At 41.8% G+C, this 7,329-nt stretch overlaps 1 long non-coding RNA gene across 1 annotated transcript; it reads right to left on the bottom strand.

Moving 5' to 3' along the window:
- Positions 1–5,819: 5,819 nt before the first annotated feature.
- On the bottom strand, positions 5,820–7,329 carry LOC136356760 (uncharacterized). Its single transcript, XR_010741705.1, has 3 exons — positions 7,206–7,329; positions 7,022–7,099; positions 5,820–6,290 (listed from the first exon to the last, which is right to left on the bottom strand). It is a non-coding gene; the product is annotated as an uncharacterized lncRNA (long non-coding RNA).

Genomic DNA, 7,329 nt, shown 5'->3' with positions numbered 1-7,329 from the left:
CTTAAAGTGGGCCATTAATAAATAGATCATCTCTCTTTTCTACCAATCATATTTATTCTTCATCTATTATGAAGACACTATTCTCTCCCAATGCAAAACTTGATAGTGTCTAGTACATAGGTTCTCGTGTTGAAGCTGTGTCTTGCATGAGACCCAGTTTCTTCCTCTCTTCACTCTCTCTCTTAATTAATATAGTGCCACATAAGCTAAAAGTACTACATGGCAATGTAGTTAATGCCATAGACACCATCCTAGGTGGAGGGTTGTGACTGCCCTAAGTTGTTTTGCAATCACTTGCTTGGAGTTATTTCCACCTACTTGTGAGTACATCATGGTCTTGTTAATTTGTGGTTATGTTCTAAACATTCAAAACAATGTTTTCATCAGATTGAGATCTAACTCGGACCACAAGATCTTATTCTTCTTCTTCGAGGATGCATGGCAAGATCTGTTTTAATGTAGTTCAAATTATGAGATCTGTTCCAACAAAACAATTTCTCTTTATATTTTGTGCATTGGCTGGGTACGTTGAGCACAGTTCGTCTATTTTTTATCAATCCGAGAGAGAGAGTGTACTAATATGTCATAGTTTAGCAAACGAGAATTTTTATATCTTGTGGTTCTTGATTCGTAATATGTTACTCCATACGTTTCAATTTATTTATTGTTCTAGTATTTTATTTGTTTCAAAATACTTGCTATTATTCTCACATTCTAAAGCACTTTTAATGATGTAGTTTTCCTTCTTACCCTTCATCAATGTATCCATACAAGCACTAGTACTCTTAGTATAATTATGGAATATTAATGTTTTCTTTAAGAAAGGTAATTACGATGTAGTTAATGAGTGAAGCACAATAGTTTGCTAGAAAAATAAGTACTACATTGAGAAGGATAAAACAGTTGTTTAGGTTTGAGGGACGCTCCCACTCCATTAAAACTAAACAAGTTAGTAAGGTTTGGGTGGCCGATTGATCACCTTACTTTCTTCTCTCTTTTTTTTTTCACTTGTCATGCATGTAGTCATTGTTTTATAACTCAGACCAATCTTATGAAAAGGAATTTAGCTTCACCGTATGATACTGTGTTGATAGGCTTGCCAATAAATGTACATGCATCAATATCATTGTATTTTCCCTCCTAACCTATGATTAGAAAAGGCAATCATCGAACACAATAGTGGGTTCTGTACTATTTATTCATCAGGGAAAGGAATGAAAAAGGAACAGAAAGATGTATTGTTGGTTGCATTTGATATGGTCCTAAGGAATCTTGTAGGCAAGCCGGACCCGTTGACACTGTATTAAACATTATAATGATGTTTGCACGCTTGGCAACTAGTAGCAAACAAGAAACGTGTTAAGAATGTTGACGTATATACCAAATTCCCTTTTCCGAAGAAATGCTTTGGCAGCAGTGTTCCTTCATTTTCTTCGAGTTCAAACTCTAGAATCTGAAAGCTTCATCAGTCTAAAAAAGCACTACTAGTACAATTCTTCTGATGATCAATTAAGTCCGAGCAACGCCATGCCAAAAATACCAGTTTATTTTACTAGAGAACAGCACTGGTTGACAGTCTTTGGTTTCCTACTTTCCTGTATTTTGTTTTTGCCCTTATCAGGAGAGCGATATGAAGTCATGTAGAGTTCTACAACAATTTTATTTGACTTTCACGAGACAGCGCTCGTCGCGTTGCATGTAAAAAATCCTTATGACTTGGGGCACCAGGCTTGATTATGTCCTACGCGTAAGTTTCATCAGATATTCCCAGGCAGATGCCCCGAACACACGAGAAGCTGAAGAAAAGGGCAGGCCGTGACGATGTGAACTCTAAAGTCTGAACCACGTGAAATATCTGATAAATCTGGAGATGTTTCTTCAGATATTTCATGAAGCTATCTCTCCACAACTTCATTCTCCATCGTCACTCTAAAATGCACAGTGAGAATATCAAACATTCAAACGTTCCTTTTAAAAGAGTTTAGCGCATTCGTGCCATAAATCAGCCAGAGTCAATCCACTCAGCAGGCAGGCCTTTTCTGGCCTGTGGATTTCGTGGAAAGAACCGTTGCAGGGAATCTCGTTAATGGAATCTTATTACATCTGCTAAGTACCATTTGAGTGCTAGAACAAACAAATGCAGTCGTGAAAGCACTGTCATTCCTCATACAAACCTACAAGTAACCACCTGCAGGTAAATTGTAATTCTCCCTAGCTAGTCAAAGCAAAATCTGAAAGCATCACATTCCTTCTGAAGCGCTTTTCTTCTTGACAGCCGATATGAACTTTCCCTTTCCAGCTTTCCCTTTTTATCCCCATCTCCTTGTTTCCTTTGCAGGCTAGGATGGTCATTTTCCCTGCAAGACTAACCAAACAGATGCAAACAGCAAGAGAACAAAAGTGGCACCCGGTTGTCACTGTCCTCTCCACTTCAGATTTGTCCTACTTAGGCGAGTTTAGGACAAAAGATGGGCATCTGATCAAACAAGCTCCTAGTAGGAGGAGCTAATTAGCAGATTGGTGAAAGGGAGCGTTCCGGGCACATGATGGGAGGCCAAAGTTGTCCCCTTCTCGAGCTTAGGAATGATAATTAATCATGGTACCTTATCTTTTGCACCCCTAGCCTCCCTTTGATCAGGAACAGTAGCTCCATCTCTCACATGTGCGATGTGCCTCAATGCACACAGGAGCATCTTTTTTTTTTCTATAGGTGACTTACAGGTCTTGATTAGTGAGAAACCAAAGCATGAAACGGGCCATGTTACGAGCTTCTAGGAAGGAATAGAGGGTTCAGATAACGCTGTGCCATAAACTAATTCACAGCCGTGGTTATATTAATCGCCGTCCTGGATCTTTGTTCAGACAATGCAAGATATGAGCAAGATTCAGTTCTTGGAAGATCACGTTTCCACCCGAATCAAACTGAGCATTTCCGTTGTTATTAACTTATAAATATAAACAACGAACCTTCTTACTGAATTTCCTAGTTACAAATCGCACTAACAATAGATATCTGAAAATTTTGCCTCTGGTTTTATCTGCTCATACCTCAGGCTACCAATTTTACCAAACCACACACACACACAAAAAAAAAAAAAGACGTCTGATGTCACTTCAGGCAGCAGATATTCGAACAAAAACAGTTAAACAGATGGGCAGCAGCAGGAGAATGATTGGCCTAACGGTGACATTTTCACCTGTACTGATGAAATCCCCGGGCAAGAAGATGCTAAGCTAGGCAGGCTACATACCCCCCATCCTCTTTTGAGCAAGCCCAACGAAAGCAAAAGGAGGCCGCGATCGTGAACAGTGCTCCCCTTTGATCGATCGGCGAAACGCATCGGGATCGATCACATCACAGTATCACACACACACAGAAGCAGATACCTCGCCGTGGCATTTTCGGGCAACACCTTTCTCCCTCGCCATTTTTTTCCTCTGCTGACAAAAGGGAGAGCTCGGCATCAAAGGATGCACATACACCCAAAACACAAAAGAAGAGAACGAGAAAGAGGAGGAGGAGGAGGAGAAGAAGAATAGGAGAAAGAAATGAGGCACTGCACATGTAAAACGTATGGGAATGTGCGAAAGAACAACAACCCGCGCCACTGATGATGATTGCGTTAACATGTGGACGGATTCGTTGTTCATCTTTAAGCCTAGCTAGTACTAGAAGAAGTACTAGTACGTAGCTATGCTAAGCCTCTCTCTCGCTGTAAATTTTCGCCATCGCGTCGATCGTCGTACTGAAATCTGAAAATCTCTGCTCGATCCGTTTGATCGGTTAGGATTTTTCCTGCCAACTTGCTACTGCAAAAGCTCACAGCGGCGCTGCTTTGCTTGTTGTTATCCCTTTCTCTCTCTCTCGCATCCGCCATTCGACGCAGATCCCGATGAGAGAATGTGTGTTGCAGTTTGCAAGCTCGCGATCCTGCAACCTGTGTGCTTGCATGGCATGGCATGGCATGGCGTGCACAGTTGGGAAGAGAGAGGCAGAGTGTGCAGGACCAGCATGCAGAGAGCCTGAGATATCCTCATCAGCACGATAGTTTTTGGAGTGTGCGTCTGCAAATTCTGCGTCCTTGTGCCTGCAAAAAGAAATACTCGTAGATGCTGTTGTCACTGAAACAGAGCCATTTTTTTTTGTGACAGAACTCTCTGGCTTTTAGATTTTCAGTCTAACAGTCCAGCCTTTTCTCGTCCTCAATTTTTCCAATAATGCGCAAGTGGATGGTTAAGAATGAACTTTGATCGAAAGCACGTATAAAGATCAAGAGGAAAAACAATACTGAACTTTCATAACTTGAGTAGCTAATAATTATTAACAGGCGCAGAAAGTTCTTCTACGCGAAGATCCCCCGGATTTCTACGCTAAATACTCATACGAGCATGTTGAAGTTGCAACCATAATTGCAGCACGGCTATACTAAATTACCAAATGACTTATGATGCTCGGTTAAAAGAATCTGGAGTAGCATGTGTGACTGCCTGAACCTGAAACAGGTCTAAATGAAACAGCAGCAGATAGGCCCAATGATGGAGCATTAGCAATTGGCATGCGGCTCTGCTGGAGCTTGAAAATAATAGCCGAGGACAGCATGCCTTGGAGCTCACAAAGGAGGCCGGGGATGTGGCCCATGAGGGAGAGATGGTAGCAGTAGCTAGCAACAAACACATCCTCACAAAGGCAGATTTGGAGTATATTTGCATGGGAATCATCAGCTGCTGCTGCATGCCACACTGGGGTTCAAAGGCTCCCAACCAAAGTGGGGGTAGAAAAAGCGAGCAAAGAGGAGTGCATGCATGTATTGCATTGCACCAGCTTTAATCACCACCCTTTCCCCGGCCACAAGTCATTCGTGCGTTGTATAGCATACTAGGCGGTAGAGAACAATGCAGTAGTAGCAGTTGAGTGGAAGTAGTGTACTGCCCTGTAGATTCGTAGACGGTAGAACTGTTCTAGCAGCAGCCGGCCAGCGGCGGAGCTAGATAACTTTTTGAACCCGGACAAACTTCACTATAACTATTATTTGCTATCAAAATTTCATCGTCAAATTATTCAACAAAACTCGAAACTTATGGCTCGGATTGGTTCGTAGCGAGCGAAGCTGGATTGGCTAGAACTGGAGTTACAATGAGTCAAACAAATCTAAGTTTTTACCTCGTGAATAACGAGCCAACTCGCATGATGCTCATTTAGCTCATTGATATAGACTATCATCATCATATCTTTATATAGTTAGTGTGTCTTAACTAGTGATTAGTCATCCAAACTATTTATATTTAAGTGAGTTATTAGTTAGTATTTGGTACTCCCTTCATTCCAAATTGATCTACATATTTAATAGGTACACCAAAACCAAGAAAAACTAATAATTCTCTCATACTATATTTACTCTAGCAATACATTCGATGCATGTACCATCCCCAATATTTTCTAGCCAATAGCAAATTAAGATATTGCTTGTGGGCTATAAATACTTGTGTGCATGGATGCATGCATTAATGTCTATTTACTCCAACGCACAAATAACGAATAGACTTAATAAATGAAGACAAATGTGAAGATTATTTAGGAATAATCTAAAAAAACTATATGTAGATCAATTTGGAATGGAGGGAGTATTAAGTTAGTATATGAGATAATAATAAAATTTAAAATTATTAGGTTTATATAATTAACGCGTCAACAAAACTAACGAATTTAACTAGACCGCTCAAGAACTAAGCTAGACTTTTAACTCATTAAGATTAATGAATCAAGCCAAATTAACTCGTTAAGATAACATGCTCAAAGGAGCCCAGCTAGCTCGTTATAGACTGCGAGTAATAAATTTTTAATTACCATGTAATAAAAGTGGCAGATAGTTAAATGCCCCCTAGCAAAGCAGAGTCGAGGAAAGCTAGGCTATACTACAGCAAAGCATAGAGATGCAGAATGGTAAAGAGGAGCCGAGGAGGAGCAGGCAGATCATCTTGGCTCCCATCCATGATCCATCGGCGCCCAGCAGCATCATGGAAGGCATCTCCGGCCCAGCGCGGATCTCGAGGCGCCTACTACCGCTACTAATCGCTCATGATGATGGTTTACCACGATCAAAGATCCCTTTTACGCATCGAATCATACGAGCGCAAAAAAAGATTAACCTTTTTTTTCATCCCCCCGGATTTTCCTTCCCCTAATCATTGCCTCCCGCTTGGATTTCGGGTGCACTGTCTGCTGATGCTGCTGCTGCTGCTGCTGATGCCTCTGCTACGCATGTTGGTGTTGCGCTGCTGCCTTGCACGTACTGCAGAGTTTCAGAGAGATAATGAGGGCCTGCTTGGGAGCTTATAGAATAAAAGCTCCCCTATATTAAATTTTAAAAAGATATAGTTGTAAAATCTAGAAAATGAACTAAAAATCAGAAACTGGGAAACCCACTTTTTCCATATTCTGAGAAACTGGCTACCAATCATCTATTTCTCAGAATCTTAAGCTTCGCCAAACAGGACCGAGAGGTGTACAATCATAGGGGATCATGAACTTTCTGCATCGGATGCTCGGCTCGGATCAGTGCGAGCTGGAGTAGCTGCTGTTCGTGTGCCATCGAGAGCGTCTCGACACGCCTCGCTCCTGTGGCTGAGAGTGAGAGAGTTGGTGTGGTTTGTGGGTGCAATGTGCTCGTCCGTCCATGCTCGATACTTTGCTTGGCCTTTCCTATGAAAGCTATCATGAGCCATCAAAGGATGCTGTAGATGAATGCTGAACGCTTCTCCAGCACTGAACATATCGTGAAGCAAACGAAGAGTGCGTACCAAGGGGAAACTTTTAATTCTTTCCACGGATGATAAATCTTTTCTTCCGAACTTATCTAGAAACCAACGTTTCTCCGGTACATAAAGTATGCTAATTAATTATGCACTTCTAGATAGGAGGAAATTCTTGTTCAGGTTACATACTGTAACTAATTTGCCTAGATGTGTACTAGAAAAAAAATGCAAGGAATGATTCGGCAATTCGAAAAATTAAAAAGCGCACCTGAATTGGACTGGACGTAGGAGAAAGGGGCCCCGATCCCTCTCATGTTTAGCGATAGCAGTACTGCAGTAGTAGTATCTGCAGGGAGAAATCAAACCCCATCATCAGTTCATCACATGGGCGCAGTCAGAACTCTCCTGGCTGTTACTGCATGACAATGAGTGTACCGACATACTGTAATTACCACTGCTACATGCATGGCAGTAAAAACAAGGTGGCGGCCGATGAATTAGCAGGCAGCAGAGAGGTGAGAATGTCAGGCGGCGGCGGGCACTGCAGATCGGCGCCGCAGCGTATGCTATCCCCCC

This window comes from Oryza sativa, chromosome 5 (genome assembly GCF_034140825.1).
Source record: "Oryza sativa Japonica Group chromosome 5, ASM3414082v1".
NCBI lineage: Eukaryota > Viridiplantae > Streptophyta > Magnoliopsida > Poales > Poaceae > Oryza > Oryza sativa.
The sequence above is the reverse complement of the archived record's forward strand: the minus strand, read 5'-3'. Positions and strand labels throughout refer to the sequence as shown.